Source organism: Aptenodytes patagonicus, chromosome 4 (assembly GCF_965638725.1).
Source record: "Aptenodytes patagonicus chromosome 4, bAptPat1.pri.cur, whole genome shotgun sequence".
In the NCBI taxonomy this organism is placed as follows: Eukaryota; Metazoa; Chordata; class Aves; order Sphenisciformes; family Spheniscidae; genus Aptenodytes; species Aptenodytes patagonicus.
Window position 1 is genome coordinate 2,200,533 of NC_134952.1, and position 21,359 is coordinate 2,221,891.

Sequence of the window (21,359 nt, forward strand, 5' to 3'; positions counted from 1 at the left end):
ATAAGGCTGCAGTGTGGGGATTGAAGTCCAAGTGCTGTAGGAAAGCCAGGAGGCACCTGGCCATGCTTGCAAGGCTAGAATTTGTCTTAAAATCTGCTGTACTGTGGAAGGGTTCAGCCCCCTCCCCTCCAATATAGGACAGATCCTTCACTGACAGATATTGGGTGCCTCCGCTTGGTTCAATTTCAGTTTATATCTAATAAGACCTCGCAATGAGTTTTTAACTGCATTGGAGAAGCCAACCGCAGGCACCAGAGAAAACAGAAAAAGGCAATTTCTGCCGATGGCAAGGAAGAGAAGAGCGGCCTTTACAAGAGGAGGATGTACAAGGACAGCCGTGGAGGAGAGCAATTTGGCAGTGATTTCTCCCCGGTTCACATTATTGGGGTATCAATAGCAAGGCTAATGGCCCTACGGGTCTGGATACAATGTGCAAGGCTGTTTATAGCGTCTACTGAGAGGCAGTTACTTTTACTCTCGTTGGCAAATAATTGTTTACATCTCATGTTTTGAAATGCAGCTGGGTTCCAGCCTTTCCTCACCAACTGGCAGAGCCGAGTGAATCCATGCCCATGTGCTGCTCTTTAGCAATACAAACAGCGCAGCCAGATTCTACTTAGCAGGGTTTGCTCACTCCCCAAACACGCAAGGCTTGGCTATGAGCATGCCAACTCGTCTCCGACAGCTTCTTGAGCACAGCGAGTGCCACGGGAGAGTCACAAGTGGGTTAAAGGGTGGTTGAACACCTGCAAGATATCCTGGAACAAGAACAGGCTTGATTCTTGTGTCAAGGTCAGGGGTGTGCTGTAGTTCATCCTTTTGGCATGATCAGCTTCCCTTTCTCAGTTCCACTCATGATTCTGGAGATGTCTGTTGACTTGTGTAACCCTTGTTTTATTTTGGCCTTCTCTCTACCTTTTCTGGGTCTATCAGCAACTCTAGGTTGCATTTGTCCCACCTAAATGTGTAGTAAAGAGCCTGAGAGCCCAAACGGCAGTTCAAGTTGTGAAGGTAGAGATGAAAGGCTGTAGCTCTGAGAAGATCTACACAGATATCTAGGGTCAGCTTGGATGGATCACATTCATCCATTATGAGCTGCACATGCCGCCATCTCCTGCTGGATGTTATTTGGAGTGGTGCACTCAAGCCACCCTTGCTGTGCTGCTTGTTCCTTGTCCTGGTTTCGGCAGGGATAGAGTTAATTTCCTTCCTAGTAGCTGGTACAGTGCTGTGTTTTGGATTTAGGGTGAGAACAAAGTTGATAACGCACCGATGTTTTAGTTGTTGCTAGGTAATGCTTACACTAGTCAAGGACTTTTCAGCTTCCCATGCTCTACCGACTGAGCAGGCTGGAGGTGCACAAGAAGCTGGGAGGGGGCACAGCCAGGACAGCTGACCCCAACTGGCCAAAGGGACATTCCATACCATGGGACGTCATGCTCAGTACAGAAACTGGGGGAAAGCTGGCCGGGGGGGCCGCTGCTCGGGGACTGGCTGGGCATCGGTCGGCGGGTGGTGAGCAATTGCACTGTGCATCACTTGCTTTGTGTTTTATTATTATTATCATATTATTATTATTATCATTTTATTTCAATTATTAAACTGTTTTTATCTCAACCCACGAGTTTTTCTCACTTGTGCTCTTCCAATTCTCTCCCCCATCCCACCGGGTGGGGGGGAGTGAGTGAGCGGCCGTGTGGTGCTCAGTTGCCGACTGAGGTTAAACCACGACACACCAGCAGAGCCCTGCTTGGAAGCACTCTCGTTCCTCCTTGTGGGTTTGTTATCAGCTATGGGAAGAAGGGACACAGCATCCAGACAATGAGTAATAGGAGCTGTTATTGCTGGACTTCACCTGCTCACCGCCTAAATAAGTTCCAGATGCCCTTTTAGACTGGGAGGTCTTCTGTGCAGAACTCCAGCAGTGATACAGACAGCTACCAGCTTCTCAGTAAGTGCATTGGGACTTACGGCCCAACCAGCACTGCAGACATAATCTTCTATGCAGAGTTGATCTACAAGGTTTAGACACAACTTAGAGGTGAAGACCAAGCTGAAGGCAATGTCCTGTTTATTGGTGTGAGCTGCAAATGAGATGGTGGTGTACAAAAAGCTGAAGAATCGTAGCAGAAGTGTTACAGTGATGGGTAAATGTTGTTACATTTATTGGCTTTAGCCAAGCGGGCGATAAGACATTATTCAGTGGGGAGATCTGAGAAATAGGGGCTGAAGCCTGCATTTTGAACAGAAGGAAATAGAGGGAAAAGAAGAAATTTAGAGGAAGCAAGGGCAGAGCACTAAGCCAGCCCAAAGCTTGTCGGTTCACCTTGCACAGGTGGGAAATTTGAGGTCTGTTGGCCACACTCAGATCCAACTCCCAAGCAGCTGTGTTTTGAGTGCTGGGGCTGCCCAGTGCACTCTTCCTCCTTGCTGGGAAGTGAGCAGGGCTCAGGGGAGAGGGGGGGACCTGGATGAAGCCGCTGCTTTTTGTTTCCCAGTCTGGTCCCAGGTTCAGGCCACTGATGGAGTGGTGAGGGATGGCTGACTCATCAGGCATTGTGCTTTTTTGCAGGAGCCGTACGGAGCTCCTGACACCCTCTGATTTTGTGTTACATAAAGCAGATAGACCCCAGTGCCAGATGTGCTATATCACATTCCCCGTTAGCAGAATCCTTCAGCTCTCCAAACCATGTCATGTTTATGTAGACTCTCAAGCACCAATTATGCAATCTTTCCCATTCTCTCTAGCCAACAAACATCCAATTAAAATGTGCAGTTACCATGGTTTCTTCCTCACCAATCTAGGTAGTTGAGATGTGAATTTTCGGTTTGTGGGGAAAAAAAAAAAAAGTATTTTCTTGTTAGGAAATGTACTCAGTAGACTGATGGTCTTAAAATGTTCTGTTTAGCCCATTTTGTGTTTGGGAGTTTTGAAGTTGTTATTTTGGGGTTTTTTGAGTACTCAAATCCGTGGAAAGGGAAGAGCTTGGGAATGGTTTACCATGACAAATACATTGTTTTCAGAGTAAATTTAAGCAGCCAGAGAGGAGGACTGGAGCTGAGGAATGTTTGCTGGAGTATATGAACATGCTGTTGGAAATAGTTTGTTGTTGGTAAAAGCTGGGTTTAATTGTAGTCTCTTAAAATCCCTGAATGTCATATAAAGAAAAAAGCTTTACAACAAAACACGTCTTTTAGGGCAGAGTTGAAAATGAATGTAGAGCCTAGAAACAAACTGGAGTTGCCTGGACTGGGTTACAAAACCACGACTTTTGTCACGCGGCATGTCTCACCGTCCTGCTTTTCAGGATCCTTACATGGCAGAGGAAACTGGACTCAAAACCCTGGCTCCATGCAATACCTTAGGGATCAGGCAATGTAATCCAACTAATTTTTCCAATTTTCCCCACAGGGGGAACAAGAGGCCACTGCAGGCAGGTCACAGCAACTGCAGAGACAGAAAGCAGAATGTGTCAGTGATACGGTGAAGTCGAACTCAGCTGAATCTCACGGCATGTTGAGACAGTGCAAAACTTAGCCTGGGCTGTGATAGAGACAAATAGCATAATTCACAGCTCTCCAAGCCATCAGTTCATACCTTCTCCTTTGCAAACCTAAGGGAAGGCAGAGGGAAAAAAGGTTAAGTCTCACTGAAACATTGGTAGGTCTGCAGAGAGTAGCAATTCATCATAAAAAATTACCAGCAAATAAGTGATAATGATAGCTGACCAGGCCAAGCCAGGTAGTTGGCAAGGCCCTGGAGAAATTTCATCTAGACAGATTCATCAACTTTGGCTTCCTCCTTTTTCTTCCTTCTCTCCATGTTCAAGGAAGATTAACTGAAATGGCAACAGGCACCGAGAGAAAGTAATAGGATGGCATTAAAGGGAGCCTATTCTACAAAAAAAAACCCCAAACCCCAAAAACCCCACAAAAAAAAAGACAAGAGTCTTTGCTGGCCAACAGAAAGCCATGAGAGAGATCCCAGCAGCTGGCTGGTCTACAAGGTGCGCTGTGCCACTAAGTAGATGTAATGGCATAATAAAATAGGATGGAGAATGGGTTAAAAAGCTGTCAAATGATCATCCAAATGGTTTCATCTCCCCAGTAGGTTTTGGTCTGGTCTGTGCCAACTAGTGCTCTCCCTAACAAAGCCTGGAAACATTGCAGGGGATAGCAAGAGTCAGGGGCTGTCACTTGTAGGAAATATGGAAAAAAATACCCTATTTTGCAGTAAAGGGGAAGACTATGATCACAAGCCATGCTGCTCCACTTGTCTTCAGGGCCAGAGAAGAGGCCTTGGCCCTGTTTAATTTGCTAATCAACATTTTGCCCTGCCTCAAGTGTTGTTTTTATAGAGGTTGGTTGAACTGAGAGGGTATGTTTGGGGTAAATAACAGGGAAGGAGAAGAGTTATGGAAGATAACAGACTGTCTGCACAAACATTTGTGGTACAAAATGTGGAGGAATACATTTTGGATGAGGTTTAGAAGGCGGCTTTTTAACACCACAACCATGAGATGGTGAACAGGCTGCGGATCTGAGTGGTGGCTGGAAAGAGCTGAAGTGGCCATGGGCATGCATGCCAGCCCTGCTACCGCCTGGTTTCCCCTGCTCCCTCCAAACGGAAAAGCTTTGCAGTGCCGTTCCTCATCCTGCACTCGTCAGAAGGGTTTGACTTTGAGCAGCGAGTCTTTGTTTAACTCCTGGTGCATCCTGAGTGTATTTTCTTTCCTTCTGTGCTGAATTTTGCAGAAGGGAAGCCTGGGCACAGAAACCCAAAGGGAGCTGTACTGGGCAATAGGAGACAAGAACTGGGTGCCGAGCCCAGCGTGAGCATGGACCTGCTGCTTAATGGAGACATCATCTGATGGGAACACAGTGCTGTCATTCTCAGGGGACCACTGTTATGGGAATGCATACGGGATCAAAGCAATGTCTTGCAATGACACTGCTGGAGAACTGCAACCAGCCACTGGTTTTATTCCTGTGCAGAGTGGAAGTTGACTTCCATGACCTCCTGGGTTAGGGAAAAATCAAAAACCACAGCCAGAAGTCTGCACCTTAGTAAATAAATCCAGCACTAAGCAGGCTCCTCCAGAGGTCAAGGCGTATCACAGACTGCCTTCCTGCAGCCCACTGGAAGGGGACTGGAGCTACCAGCTCTCCCATTTCAATAGGCTCTCTGGTAAATGTGGCCTGTGCTGTTTCAGCTCATGAGATCATCTGCTTCCCTAAGGTTAGGATGGAACAACATTTCACCACTGGTGGAAACCTCAAAGCAAAGCAAACCCACTGAAGCCATAATTATGTCTTTATTGTCCAGGGCCAAGCTGTGTGCGGCCTGGCAATGTGCCTTTCATTCTGCAGAGAGCATTACATTTATACTACATTACACATTGTGGGTTGGGGTTGGTAGTGCCGTTGTAATTCAGCGAGGGGCATCTCCATTCAGATCACTCGCCTGGCAGTGCTGTGAGGGCCATGTGTATGCAGATCCCATAAAGAAGGACTTTGTTGCCTTTCTCCCAAGCAAGTCCCTCCTGGCCACCACATGGAGTGATGTAAAAGGGCTTTGTGTTGCTTGTCAGCAGGAACGCTCCAGCTGAGACTGAAAAGGGCATGGATGATGTGGGTGCGCAGTACAGACGAGGCAGCAGAGAAGGAGCAGTGCAAAGGTGGTTGCTATTTAGGCTGGTGAAGAAGCGTGGGGCTGGGGTGTGACTTGTGAAAAAGAAATTTTGGAAGCAGAGCAGTCTAGTGAGGAAGGTGGAAGAGCTGGAGGAAGGAAGATAGATTAGCTGAGAAGAAAGGCATCCTGGTGGCAGGATTAAGGCCATATGGGTGGAATGATGGCAATAGCAGAGAGATGGATATGGGGTGTGAGCCAGGGCCGGTTGAACAGATGATTGTGATGCTTGAGGATGTCAAAGGAGCCAAGGGCTCAGGTGTGTGGTGGGGGAGACGTCATTAATGTACCCAGGTGTGACTAGGAGGGACTCTGATGGAGATGGCTGAAGAGGGAGAGGGGACGAGCTCTTGAGTGAAATGGTGAAAGGCAGAGTAGAAGGAGGGCTGCTTGTTAAGTGGAGAGGAATGAGTGAGAAGAGCTGAGTCAAGATCCGGAGAGGATGAGAGGAGGAGCGAGAGGAGAAGGGTTTGAGAGAGGCTGTGGCGTCAAAGTGACAGATGTTCCAGCAAAGAGAAGAGAGGCAAGTGAAGGGATTTGAGGCAAAGACCCTCAGAGAAGAGGAGGGAGGCTGGATGAGAGATGAATGTGGAGACTGGAGGAGAAGCGATGAGGAACAGGCAGGGCTGTTTGTTGCAGGAGGTGGTAAGGGAAAGTAGGAAAAGGAGGGAGTTGGGGAAGGGTGTGCATTTGACATGACCAGCATGGGATGGGACATAGGGAGAAGGGATAGATTGAATACTGCAGAAATGCTGTGGACATGGTGCCTCCATACTCTCCCTCCTGCAGAGCTGGAGAGAGCAGTCCTGTACCCTCGGGGCAGGGATTGTCCTTTCTGCTTGGCCCTAAAGCAGTTGCTCTGGTGCATAGCAGACCTTCCTACCACATCAACCCTATTTCTTCTCTCTCCTGAAGATTTCCTCCAAAGCCAGGAGAATGTCAGTGGATTCCTTAATTGTTTGGCACTTACCTGCCCAAACCCATACGTCACCCACCCTCCAGACCCCATGTGTGTGTGCAGAACGAGTAAACCCCAGGCTCTTTTTTTTTTTTCTTCATACCTCAAAAATTTTGAAGACATTGGGGAAGGAACAAGGTGTTTGAGTCAATGCTAGATGACAGGTAATAGGGAATCAGTTGAATAACTCGTAGGAGATTGAGTTTTATGTTGACAGACAAGAGGTGATGAATTTCACAAGACTGTGTAATGAGCCCAGGGTATTCATGACCACAAGGAACTCCACCAACTTTACAGGAGTGGCAAAGGACCACCTTTCAGTCAGGGATCTGTGGTCGGCCCCGGCTGAAGGGGAAGTCCAAGATTTGATGAAGCTAATGTGATTTGACAGCTCCTGCGTGTCTTGATTCTGGTCAGAAGGCTGCAAGATGATGGTGGTGGTTGGATCATAAAGCAGCAGATGATGTTGGGCTGAACCAGCAAGGGAGGGCTGAGAAATTGGCACAGGCTTTGCAGAGGAATATGCAAGGTTCAGTGCCATGAACTGTTGCGCTGTGGACACGTGTCTCTCTATGCATTGAATAAACAATGCAAATCCAAAGTAAATGTTGAATTAGGCTAAGAATAGCGTGTCAGCCTAATCCACAGATTAGGCCAAGGGAAGGAGAACACCACAGAAACCACACCAAATATTTAGAGTGGACAAGATCTCTGCTAATAATCACATATTATCATGCCATTTTTGCAAAATGTGTTTGTTTCCCACAGAACAGGCTGTCCTGACCTCCTTCCTTGGGAGGGGGGAACAGAAACTGAATTGACTGTATGGGGCAGCAGTGGTCCATGAAAGTCCCCAAGCTCCTCAATACACCTTGACCATGTTTTGACTGTGTCACAAGACAGGGCCTTGTCCGGATGAGTTTCTAAAGGAGATCTTGGTGTGTGGGTATGGAATGAGATGCAGTGCACTGCCGTTCATCCTCCAGTGGGGTTTGTTAAGGGAAGGAACTAGGGCGTACCCTAAAGGATGCTTGGGACACGGCTGGGACACGCTCCTGTCCTGTTACATAGACAGCCAGAATGCCAAGAGTAGGGAAAAGCCCATCATGGGAAGACGCTGGAGATACTAAGACTGCTTAGGATGAAGAAGTAATGGGAAGCTTGTTGGGTCCAAAACAATGCTTAGGCCAGTGGTAAATTATATTTAGACAACACAAGGCTGGTTCGCCCACCAGGCTGGGACTCAGAGGCTCTGCAAAAGTTTCCTCATGCAAACTTAAATAAATCATTTCACATTGTGTCACCTCAGTAGAACAGGGACATTACTGCCTCCTTCAGCAAGATTGTCAGCATTACTATGTGTACAAGTACTGCTGTGCACCACAAATGATGACAGCAGTCATGGAAAGCAACAGATCACTCGATGCAATTGAAAGGTAGCAGAGCTAAATCAAACGAAAGGAAATTTAGGCATTGGAGCGTGCTGTTTCAGTACATACCTGAGCTGAGGAGAACTCATAAAAACATCATAAGTATGAAAACACCCACTGCAAAATACTCAAAATGACCAGTTTGAAGCAAAACCCAGGGAGAGGTTCCCTGCAGAAGTGACCCATATTATTCTGCAGAAGATATCCAGATCCTCCTGGAGGCCTCTCCACCCAGTCCTAGAGGGAAGATAATGAATGAAATGGCCTGATTCCTTCAGGCAATCCTGTGTCATCTAATCAGTGGACAAACGCTCTTCCCATTCCCAGCTCTGCCTGTCCTAGTGTGACAGGAAGGCTCCTCTGGTTAGGTAAAATTCTTTATGCAACACAAATGCATTTTGTCACATTAAGGGCAGAGTATTTCCGAGTGTCTTGGCTCTTCCACATTTAGGGAAAAGATAAAATAGCATCCTGAGTTGCCATGGTAAATAATACAGCAGCACCCCTGCTTAATGCCACTCTGCAAATACTTTAATATTGAATGACTGTAATTTTGCTTTGGAGTCTGGAAAATAGATTCTGAGACCAACTGAACAGTAGCTGATGAAAGTAATTTTGCAGCGGTCTCTTAAGCATCCCCTTACACAGCCAGTCAGGCAGAAGCCAGAAAAGTAAGAAACCTTATAGTTTGATTTCTTTAAAGTATCTTGAAACAGAAATTGGACTGTAGATGTGCTATCAATGCACTTACTGGGGATGTGGGTTTGCTGGTGATTAATGGCAGGAATGCCTTCAGTATACATCTCCGTTATTTATTAAGTATTGACAGTGGGTTTAGAGCAGCACATGGCAGAGGAGAAGTCCTAGTTCTTGGCGCAGTGATTTAAATAGCTCTTAGGAGCAATGCTGCTTCAGGGGAAGTGTTGAACATGGTGAATAGTTTTGGGGAAACAAACTCCTCCCGGACCCCCTTCCCTTTCCTGATGCTTTCTCCCTGACTTCTCCTCCATTCCCCTCTCTCAGCAGCCTGAGCAGAAAAGCTGTGGTGACTGGAGAGCATAAATTGTCCTCTCTGTGGCAGGGCAGAACATAACTTCACACCTCCATGATTTAACCTTTGCCTGGTGTGCAATCAGTCCATGCTTGCCCAGGCTTCTCCCCAGGGGAGACCTTCGTGCCTCAGCTGCAATGGAGAAGAGGGACATGTCTAGCAGACGTTGCTGAACAAGAAGTCAGGGGAGCTAGCTCTGTCCTCTGCTCTGCTCCTGCTGTCCTGTTTCTCCTTGGTCAAGTGACACCTCTCCGTGTTGTCTCTTTGGGCAAGGAAGCTACGTATGGGGTCAGTATCCCACACCCAGGGATGCTGTTCCTCACTGGTTTTGCTACCTCCCACCGTGGTATGTGAGGTAATAACAGACTGAGGTGACATTGCAGCTGCCCCACAGTGGTTCTGCCAAGCTTCTCAAGACAGCAGCTTTTATCAGTGGTAAATACACTTTAAAGATAAAAGGCTTCAAAGTCTCCCACTAAGACTCAGTTCAGCTGAAATAATATCTTCTCTGCCTGCCCAAATTCAGGCTGTGATGAATGAGAAGGTCTTAGACATAGCAGAAAGCTCTCACAGACACCTAGCCTGGAGAAGGGGTGACCTGCTTTCCTCCAGCTGAAACCAGTTCACCCCATCAGCGCTGGGGCTGATGGCAGTGCAGGAGTGGAAGAGGGGACCACCTACACAAGGCTGTAGGGGAGTAGGATCAGTCTTGGTTTGTAGGTGCCACCTCTCTCCTGGTCTGGGGGTGGAGGAGGAGGAGGTAGCTGGAGAAAGGCAGAGATAAAAGGAGCGTCTGTCTCCTCCCAGGCCCTGGGAACATCAGGGAGCATCCCTGGACTCACAGTGGAGCTGGACTGAAGTCTGATCCTAGCACCCTCTACACTGTGGATGAGAAGACCAACATCAGTCAGATCCTTAGGCTGTGTTCTGGACTAAGTGGGGGACCATAAACACACTGGAAGGCATGTGCTTAGTCCTTATCCAAGATACTGATCTTAGTACTTAGTCTTTACCCAAGATATTGATCAGCCAACCGGCAGCCTGAAGTGGTGGTTTCTGGATTATACACATACTCACTGAAGAGCATGAGCAAAGGGAAATACAAGAACTGTTCATAAAATCTTCTGGCTATCCACTGAGCAGGACTCCTCCGAGTGTTTCGTTTGGGGCACTGAAGAGATACCAGCCCCAAAGCCCAATGCATATGGAATATATTCAGTGTCTTGTCTCGTCGCTGAAATCAGCATCTCGCAATAGCAGAAAGGAGAAGCAGGTGTTGGCTTTTTGTCTCCTGCTTCTGGGTGTCTGAGAAGGGTGGGAGACTGTGGTGAGCAAGGGGTGCAGAATGGCATATCTGATTTCTTTTTTTCCCTTTTTTTAAAACAGAAGCAACTGAATGATTCATTAAAAAAACTAAAAGAAAAGCTGTGCACAAGATCTCAAAAAAAAAAAGAAGAAAAAAAGGGCCCCTCCAGAAACAAGCTAGTTCCTCTCCTGTATCCTGCTGTTGGTAAAAGATGACAGATTCTTTCCCTTGACAACACACCAGTGGTAGGTCACAGAACAGCATGTTGAGACACCAGTTTCTCGGGGAGATTTCTCATTCATTCACGGGCTCAGAATACACGGCGCGCTTCAACCACTGGGCAGGCTTGTACTGTCGAGTTTTCATTCCTCCCCGCAGTTTTGGTGGCTGAGGAAGCTGGAAATCAGGATTATTAGATATTCTTCTGCCCAGCTCCAAATCTTCCTACCCTTTTCCTGCAGCAATCTCTTCCTTTAAAAATGCACTACCACCAATCAGAGACAACAGCCCTCCTAAGGACTTCAGAGCTGGTTGGAGACAAATCAGAGATGAGGACCTCAGTGCTGGCTGGAGTGCTTGCGTGAAGGAGAAGACCTCATCTCTAAAACTTGGGTGAAGGCTTGGACAGCAGTAAGAGAATGGATTTCTATTTTCCAGGGCATTTTGCTGAATTTCTATATAACACAGCCTGGTTCAGCACTCCTAAAAGGAGGTGGCCTTGCTTGGCATGTCATGGCATTGACCTTTTAATGAGTCAAGTCTCAGTTTCCAGAGATGGCTGGGATGGACTCTCCACATTGCTAGGACAATTTTATGTGATGTGAATGCCCGCAGTCCTTTAAAAGCACCAGAGGTGGTCAGTGGCACCTTCCCTTCTGTGGAGTTACTTCTTCCAAGAGAAGAGCATAGAGGTAAAGCCAGGCATTTGGGACAAGAAGGGTAAGGCATGGGGAGGAAAGAGAAAGCTTCCACCCATCCCTTCCCAAGGGCACAGCATTCCCCACCTGCCCCCTCTTGAGACGGAGGCTGCTGCAAGCTCAACATAGGTCCCAGGAGTGCTGGTTTCCACCCCTTTCCTCCCAACGCTGGGCAGCCGTGACTCCTTACCCTCTGCAAATCACACCGCTTTGGAGGGCTGTAGCTTTACTGTTCTGTCTCTCCTCTCTCAGCCTCTGTCATCGCTTGCAATGTATTTCATCGCTTGGCCTTCACGATGCCATTCATGTCCTACAGAGGGGCACAGATCTTTTAGTAGGGCCTGTAGCAACAGGACAAGGGGTAATGTTTTTAAACTAAAAGAAGGGAGATTCCGGCTAGATATAAGGAAGAATTTTTTTGCACTGAGGGTGGTGAAGCACCGGCCCAGGTTGCCCAGAGAGGTGGTGGATGCCCCATCCCTGGAAACATTCCAGGTCAGGTTGGACGGGGCTGTGAGCAACCTGATCTAGTTGAAGATGTCCCTGCCCACGGCAGGGGGGTTGGACTAGATGGCCTTTAGAGGTGCCTTCCAACCCAAATGATTCTATGATTCCTCTTCTTCTCTAGAGCAGCAGAGACTGCTCTCTGGCTTGTGGGTTGCACACAAAATATCTCCGAGAAGATTTCTCAAGTTGGCAAGACCTTCTCTCCTTCTCCTGAAGCCCTCATCCCACTTACCCCTTGCTTCAAAACCATCCTTGCAAGACTAGATATGTCAACAAGAGAAGGCTGTCAGGGCTGCTGATAGGAACCCAGCAACCCCCAGTTACAGGGGACATTTGCTGCGGAGATGGCTTTTAAGGCAGGTTTTCATTATGTGGAAAGTGTGTGTCCAAGCCGTCCTGCAGTGTGGCGTGGTGCCTGTATTTACAGTGCTGGCAGCTTTCAATAACAATCTATTTTTAATGAAACCAAGCTGGAAAGTGGTGCCTAAACCCTTGATTTAAGGCAGATTTCTAAAGGGGAGATTTACGCAAATTTGCTTGATTGGAAATTAATTATTGCAACAGTCAAGTTAAGCTCAAATAATCTTGGAGAGATGGCCGCAGGAGTCAGATAATTCATGTCAGAGAGAAGACATCAATTTACATTCCTTACATTTCCATTTGGAAGCTTTCCTAACTCTGGAGGGAGCAGGAGGCATCGCAAGGAAAGCAAAGGGTGAGGGAGACTGGTAGTGGATTGAGTTGTTCCCCGAAACCCTCCCGAGAGAGGCATTGTGCCTGAGTTACAGCAAACTCGGTTTCACAAGAGGGGGGCGAAATACTCCAGACTCATTTGGTGTGCCAGCTCTGCTGGATGCTCCTGCGAAGTCAAAGGGATGCTTGGGGGCCCAGGTGCGAGAGGGAAAACACGTGTCAGTCTTGGTGAGTGAGGGGCTTTGATTTGCAAGTGTGGGTTTTTACTTATTCCTCTTACTTTGCTGAAAGGAGCCCTTATCAGATTTCCTCCTGAAGTGGAGGGGTGTTGCGGGCACGGGGAGGCTGTGCTGGGCTCTGGTCCTACTTGCATTTCACAGCTCCTCTCTCATTTCCTGCGCCATTAGCCAAATTTTGGGAATGGGAAAGGAACTAAGCCAGCTCCAGGGCTCAACAGGTGATGGGGATATGCAATGTTGAAATTCACCCTGCGTTACAGCATTGTCCTTAGCCACATAAGTTGATTATTTCCCATTTAATTGCACTCCAGTCCTTAAAGCATAATAGGAAATCAGCAGTCTGGTATGCCCTCAGAGATGTGAGTCCCTCACCCTCCCAGACAGGGCATGCCAACCTGGTATTTCGTTTATTTATGGCAGGATTGAGACACGGGGCTCTCTCTCCTCCATCTGTGCGTTGCATCTCCTTCCATTTCCTCACCATCGCTGTGGGCCCCCAGCGCTCATTTGGTTGTGTACCCCCTAACATCTGCTCTGGGGCAGGTTAAATTGCCAGCGAGCATCTTCAGAAAGCTTGAAGGACATGTTATCTCAAGTCCTGACCAGGATAGCCTCTGGTTTGGATTTTTCTGACGGTCAAAATCTGCCCCTATTCACAAGGTCTGACTTTGGGCATCGTTGTGTCTGAACCCGAGACAGGAGGTGGCAGGGAGCAAAGAGTGGGGAGAAAGGGATCAGGTTGGGAAACCCGTGGATGCCTTGGCGAGGTGCCTGCCCTTAGCCCGTCTCTCACAGTTGGGAGTGATTAACGAGACAAAACTCTCCTTCTTCCCCCACCGCGTCCTGCTGGGCTGTCCGGGTTGGCGGAGACTGTGGTCTGGGTTTCTCTCGTTCTCTCAGCTGAAACGCAGCTCCAGTGGCGAAGAGGGAGTCTCTGGCTAGATTACTTCTGCTGTTTTCAGCAGCATCTGCACCTCCTCAGCCTCTCCGCTGCCTCGTGTGCTCCAAGTCCAGTTTCCCTGCCTTTGTCACCATGCTGCACTTCAGGAAACGGACCCAAGATAGGAAGGATGCTCCAAATCTCTGGATCGCTGAAGGCTACATTCCTCTTTGAAGCTGGCTTGTTTTTCCAGCCTGTTCCAGTTTGCTGTTGATCAGTGTGACATCCCTCTCCCCCGCCAAATGCACTTCAGGAATTTCTCTGATCCTTTCCTTAACCAGAGGGGAAAGCAGGGCATGTCATCCCTTCTCCTTCCAGAACTCAAAAATGAAGAGACTTCTAACCAAGCTGTTGCACCCTTGAACTAGAAATGGCACCTCACGGCTGGGTATTGAGGTTCCCCCTGTTTTGCCCACAGCTATCAGGTCTGAGCTTCACGATCACCGTGGCTGCAGACCACAGGCTGGGAGCTGCTGAAACACCTGCCACCTCCTTGAGGGATTTCTCTGAGAAAGAGCTGCTGGGTTTGATCCCAGACACCCATCTTGCTAAAATGGTTGGAACCCCAATGAGGTCCAGCTCCAGCCTAGTGCAATGTTATTAATACATGAAAAAGGAACTGTTTGAAAATAAGGACATAAAAATGGTCATTCGTTCTTGACTAAAATGTCACTTTGCCCACTCTCTGCCAGTGGACAACAGTGAAAATATAGGAAGGTTGTAGTGATACTTCCCCAGATACTCTCCCAGCCTCTAAGAATTTGTTTGAACCCTGGGGGGTCTTTATGTTTAATATCCTGCAATGCATTTTTCTTCCCTGGATTTCTCCCATCACATTTTGAACATGTGTAAAGCACCGGCAGTATTCAGCTGGAGACGCAAATTCTGCCCCTACCTCTGCCATAGGTTTCCTCAGTGATGCTGGGCAAGTCACCCCAAACTTAGCCCACGGATTCTTGCCTCCAGTGAACACAGCTTGGGATGCTGAGGTCTAATCCACCATGGTGCTGAGCAGTCAAGAGGATCCAGACTTTTCTGGAAGATAATGTGGAATTTAATCAGTGCTAGCTCTCCTCCAGTTTCTTAGAACTGACAGGTGGCTTTGAAACACATTGGGGGGCAAACAGATGGAGCACACCATGGAGCACAAACTACATTTCCTAAGGAGATCTGGATAAGAATAAATAATGGTAATATTAACAAAGAGAGAGCATTAAATCTGCTTCGAGAAAGTGGTGGACAGCATCCTTTTAGGGTAATTAAAGTAATTCTGGGTAGCTTTTTCTTGCTTGAAATTAGACAGGGTAATTTTACCGATATTTAGGTCACTCTCAGTGCACATACTGTATTTAGCAATGCAGGCTTTTTGACTGATGTGATTGTCTTTGCCTGCTTTCATGAATATCTACAGTTTTTTCTTTGCAGATAAGTTTACCCCTGAATGAGAGATGAAAGATGAAATCTTGAGGATTGCTGCTGGTTGTTCTAGTCAATGAATGTACACCCTCCTTTGAGCTTGAGGAGGGAAAGGATGGCCTGTATTTTGTATGGGAGATCATGAGCAGTTTTACACAGATACAAAGATTGTGTTTTCTCTTTTGTTGTTCATCATGCTCTAATTAGTTCAACATTAATGGGAATTAAGTGTCCTATTTAGCTGGAGTAGGTGCCCACGCTAATGTTATTAGTGCAGTCAGCTGCATTTGATATTCTGAGCACGGGGTCTTAGGTAGGAGAAGGCACCTTGGAGTGATTCTCTCCTTGTTGAGGAGTCCAGAATTTCCTGTGTAAGTGGACTTTCATGCAGGCACCACATGTTTTCATGTGGCTTTGCCTTCTCATTCAGGGAGCAGTGTTGGCTCTGGAAAAATTGAAACGCTATAGAAGAGGACAGGAGTTTCAGCAGGCTCATGACACTTGGCTTTACATCAAAGTTTTGGGGAGAAGTGGAAGGAATAACTCAGTGTCTGGGGGAGGTTGTAACAAGGACAAAAAGCAAACAGACCCTGACCTGATGTGAAAAAACCGCTTACTACACCTGAGAAATTCTTGGCTAGCACCAAACAAAGGGTCAGGGACAAAAGGATGTCAAAACTTGGTCATCCCAAGGTCCATCTAGCACAGTACCCCGTCCCCAAGAGACAAGGAGGGGATGATTAGATAAACAGTGGAAGAAAGATGTCAAGTACAGTGGCCCATCCCCTGCTGCACCCTGCAGGCTTGCAACAATCAGCAGGTTAGAGCTCCCGGGCCAGAGATGACAGCTGGAACATCAAATTTTATTGCCAGCGGTAGAGCTATCCTCCGGCAATTTGGTAATCCCCTGAGGAGCCTATTGAAAATTTTTACCTCCTCGATAGCCAAGACATTGTGTTCCACCAGATCACAGCACACTTTATGTGAAAATAGTACTCACTTGTGTCTGTTTGCTCAGTGCTGCACCTTTGGTATCTTTGAATTAAATTAAACCAGCATCTGCCCACTTTGCCATGGACTTACATCTCGGATGGCTGGCTCCTGGTGACAACTTGTCATTTGCAGAGGCTTACTGATCTCATAGAATCATAGAATAGTTTGGGTTGGAAGGCACCTCTAAAGGCCGTCTAGTCTAACCCCCTGCCATGGGCAGGGACATCTGCAACTAGATCAGGTCACTCAGAGCCCCGTCCAACCTGACCTGGAATGTTTCCAGGGATGGGGCATCCACCACCTCTCTGGGCAACCTCTGCCGGTGTTTCACCACCCTCAGCGTCAAAAATCTCTTCCATATATCTAGTCTAAATCTCCCCCCCTTTAGTTTAAAGCCGTTCCCACTTGTCCTGTTGCAACAGGCCCTGCTAAGAAGTTTGCCCCCATCTTTTTTATAAGCCCCCTTTAAGTACTGACAGGCTGCAAGAAGGTCTCCCCAAAGCCTTCTCTTCTCCAGCCTGAACAACCCCAACTCCCTCAGCCTTTCTTCATAGCAGAGCTGTTCCATCCCCCTGATCATTTTCGTGACCCTCTTCTGGACCCGCTCCAACAGGTCCGTGTCTTTCTTATGCTGAGGGCTCCAGAGCTGGACGCAGTGCTGCAGGTGGGGTCTCACCAGAGCAGAGCAGAGGGGCAGAATCCCCTCCCTCCACCTGCTGGCCACGCTGCTTTGGATGCAGCCCAGGATACGATTGGCCTTCTGGGCTGGGAGCGCACATTGCTGGCTCATGTCCAGCTTTTCACCCACCAGTACCCCCAAGTCCTTCTCGGCAGGGCTGCTCTCCATCCCTCCATCCCCCAGCCTGTATTGATACCGGGGGTTGCCCCGACCCAGGTGCAGGACCCTGCACTTGGCCTTCTTAAACCTCATGAGGTTCACACGGGCCCACTTCTTGAGCTTGTCCAGGTCCCTCTGGATGGCATCCCGTCCCCCTGGCGTGTCGACCGCACCACTCAGCTTGGTGTCATCTGCTTGCTGATCAAACTTGCTGAGGGTGCACTCGATCCCACTGTCTATGTCATTGATGAAGATATTAAACAGTACCGGTCCCAATACGGACCCCTGCGGGACGCCACTCGTCACCAATCTCCACCTGGACATTGAGCCGTTGGCCACTACCCTCTGGATGTGACCATCTAACCAATTCCTCACCCACCGGACAGTCCACCCATCAAATCCATACCTCTCCAGTTTAGAGAGAAGGATGTTGTGGGGGACCATGTCAAAGGCCTTACAGAGGTCCAGATAGACGACATCTGTAGCCCTTCCCGTGTCCACTGATGTAGTCACTGCATCTCCTGTAACACTACTACGGTGCTTTTATGCTTCTTCTGGAAGGACCTTGGTACTTACCATTTTATTTCTGTCATCGTGGTCCCAGAACCGAGTACCTCTCCATGTGTTTTCCCCTTATGTATTAGATGACACTGGTTCACGGTTAAGGACTGTAATTTTGTATGGATTCCTACATCCATTGCAGCTCTGGCAGTGAACCTGCTGTGTTGCTCCTGATCTATGTTCTCACTTACATGTAAGTGAGAAAAAGATCAATTCCATGAGATGTAGGTTTGTGACAACTGGAATCAGTAACTACAGCAGGCAGGTTTAGTCCATGTGTACATCAGTTTAGAAAAAGAGCCAAAGCAAGAGCAGTTCATGACCTAGTGTGACACTTTTTCCCATTGGAAAACTTGTTTTTTTCCATTTAAAAAATAAAAATTAAATATTTTAATTGAAAAAAATCCCAAGTTTTAGAAATATCACTGAAAGCTGTCCCTTTGTGGGCCTTCTGCACCATTCAACTGCAAGGGCTCACGGCTTTTCCTGTCCCATGCTAGGTCCCCTCAGGGCTCATGATGAATTTCTGTGGCCATGGTACATCAGGGAATCTTTTGTCCAACTGAAGACCTTTCAATGAGAAGCAAACCACTTTTTCCAGGGGAAAAAAAAAAAGTTGTTAATTTCTTTTGTCCGGTTTTATTATTCATATTATTGTAGAAACTCAAAAGTACCAGTTGTGGACCCGGCTAGAGCTGTGTTAAGTGCTGTGTATAGAATAGAAAGACAGTCCCTGTCCTAAATTGCTTACAATTGATGTGCAAGACAACACTAAAATGGTTTTCCAGGAAGGTTCCTGACCGCTACCACTGGTAATGGGGCTGGCACCTTTGTTGGTGAATGTCACGGGTTCTTTTATCCAATTTATAGGGCTGTTATGGCCTGGAAAACACAAAGATCGTTGCAGTTCCTTATATTTATGACTAAGAGCAACCTCTTTCTCTGCTGTCAGATTGCTCCCTTGGGTTAAAATCCTCTTGAGTTGTAATCACCACATCGTTGTGTCACCAAGGCAACCTCAGCATCCACTTTGGGAATCCGGGCGCACATAGCTTTAGCTTCGCCTTTTGGCTCTGAAACGCTTTGTAAAACTGCCTCCAATCTACTTCCATAGCATGGTCTGTTTTTCCAGGGATAAGTCTTTGGTGAATGCAATTTTCCTTTCCGCACCCAGATGGGAAGTCCTTAAATTATAGGAGAATGATTTAACTCTGACCTCGTCGGCTGAAGTTCTCCGAGCTTTAATTATTCAGTGACACAGAAATGGCCAGAGTGTGCCAGAACCAGCGGCCAGCCTTACTCCAGATCTTGTTTTTGACATTAATCATTTCCAGCTGTTTCAAAGAAAGATGTAAGAAACACTACGCTTGATAAATTATGCAATTTTCCCACAGGGGAAGTTTCATCCTCATGGGCTGTTGGTAGCTTGTTTGTGCTTTGCAGTACAAGAATTGATATCCTTTTTCAGACCAATCTAACGTAGCTGCAGATGCTCCAATAGCCAGATAAATGCCAATTTCTTTCCATTTCTTTTTTTCTTTTTTTTTTTCCAATCTTTCTAACCGCTGAGCTTGCATAACGGCTCTTGGTGATGAGTTCCACAGCTTAATTAAGCATTGTAATAACCCATTTTAAATTGATGAGGTGCCCTATTTGCCTTTTAACCGAGTTGGGTGCGTTGGTTTGTTTTTTTTTTCTAGATATGATGAAAACAGTGAAATGAAAGATTCCCAGCCTGCTCTCTCAGAATCATCCATCATTTTATGCCCTTCTTTCATGTCACCTCTTCTCCCTCTCTGCTCAACAAGCTGTGAATCCTCCAAGGCAGGGGAAAGCCTTCCTTTATTTTCTGATTTGAAATCCTTTTGAAACACGGGCAGAAAAATCCACCTTTCTCATTAGTGACGTGAAGGCTGGGAAAAGCCAGAGAAAATATCTGATGAGTGCTTCAGCAGAAGGACTCGCAGCTCCGGGAGGCATTTTGCAGGAGGGGAGCGGTTTCATGGGGGGGTGCATGCATTCAGACTTCATCATCCTATTTTATTTTGACCTCTGGGCTAAATCAAGTCAAAACAGGATGAAGCAAGATGTTGTGAAGTTAAAATCAAGTTTTTTTAAAAATCCCAATAGTTGATGAGATTAAAAAAAAAAAATAAATCCATGAGAGACCTCAAACTTCCAGCTTGGAATTTATATTTTTTGATAGAGATTTTAAATTTTTTGGAGGAACAAAAATCCCTCTTGCCCAGGAAGCCCAGACTAAAACCTCCAAATGTCCCTATTGGGAGACAGGATGAATTATACTGTGGTTAAGAAAAATTATTGGGGCTCAGGGAATGTGGATTTATTTCCTGGCAGGGTTACAAATCCCCGCTGTAGCTCTGAACAAGCCATTTGGAAATAAATCTTACCACGGATTTAAACATCACAGTCCTGAGCGCTTCATTACTCCTTTTTGAGGTGTTTACTGCCTGCAGTGGGACTGAGGTCCCCAAAGAGAAGGGAACGGAGGCCAGGGAAAACATCCATATGGGAACAGCAGATTTTGAGTATACCAGACTTTCTCATTCAATATTCCTCATCTATTCTAAGCTGGCAACCCTTTCCTGAAAAAAAATACCCATCCTTCCAGTCCCCTTACAATGCACAGGGCAGGGCAAAATGGTAAGATGTGTATAATTTGTTTGTGCACAAAGATTTGAGATGCCGGGAGAGACTTTTTTTGCCCTGCAGTTGTAATGGGGTTTGCAGCATAGGAAATCTTGGGAGTCTCTTTGCTTTAGATGAATAGGTTTTTTAGTTTTTTGGGACTTTGTTGACTTCCTTCTATGATTCCTGCAGATATCACAACTTCCAGCTCAAAAAATTGCCAACTATTCTTTCCCCTACAACCGCAGGATTTTCCCTGCAGCAATGTCTCAGGAATATGGGTCCTACCTCTCCCCAGATGGTTTGCAGACCAAAGGGGAGGTTACAGTTAGTTATAGGATGCACAAGATCAGCCCTGCAGCTCACGCTACAGAAATAGCAGATGGGCTTTAAATACTACCACCATTTTTTATGGTGATGGATTTTTCATACTGGAAAAATGTTCTTGAGCAGAAAAATGACCTGCAAAGTTGGATAGCAAAGGAAAATCTGACTGCTCTCCCGCTGCTCTCCATGGAGGGATGCCATGGCTGAGCTCAGGCGCCATGGCTGGGAGAGCATCTCGATCAGCTCCCACCTGCCGAGAGCAAGCCAACACGCGAGCTTGTCTTTGAGGCGGCAGATCTCAGCTGCCAGGGGTGGAGATGCGAGACCTGACTTTGCGGTCGAGGCAGGACCTTCAAGTCAGGGCATATTTTTTATGAAATATTTAATGCAAACCAGAGCTGCGGACAGGTCCGTGCTCCGCCATGCCTCGGGCTGAGCGATGCATCTTGCTAGCAGACGAGAGCTGCTGGGGGCTGGTCCCTGTTGCTGAAGGGTCATTTAATTTGAAACTTGCTGCTCTGTCAGGGCCTAGAGCCACCGATCCCCTGGGCATGGTGAGACCCATCTGTTTACTGAGCTCTGCATGTCCAGGGCATGACAAGGAACTTGGCTGGGTTGGGTTGAGGAGGCTGTTTTGAATCTTGCCTCTTTCTTGTGGGATTGCGTCGGGGGAGAAGTGAATCCAGAGATGGTCTTTGATGCTGCCACTTGCTGGCAGCGTGCTGCAAATGTGGACGGGTGGTTCCCGCGCTGCGAATGTGCTGAGGGCATGGGCAGTGGGCGCAGTGACACTAAAATAAATTAAATATTTCTCAGGAATGGGGTGGGGACATCAACAAAACCCC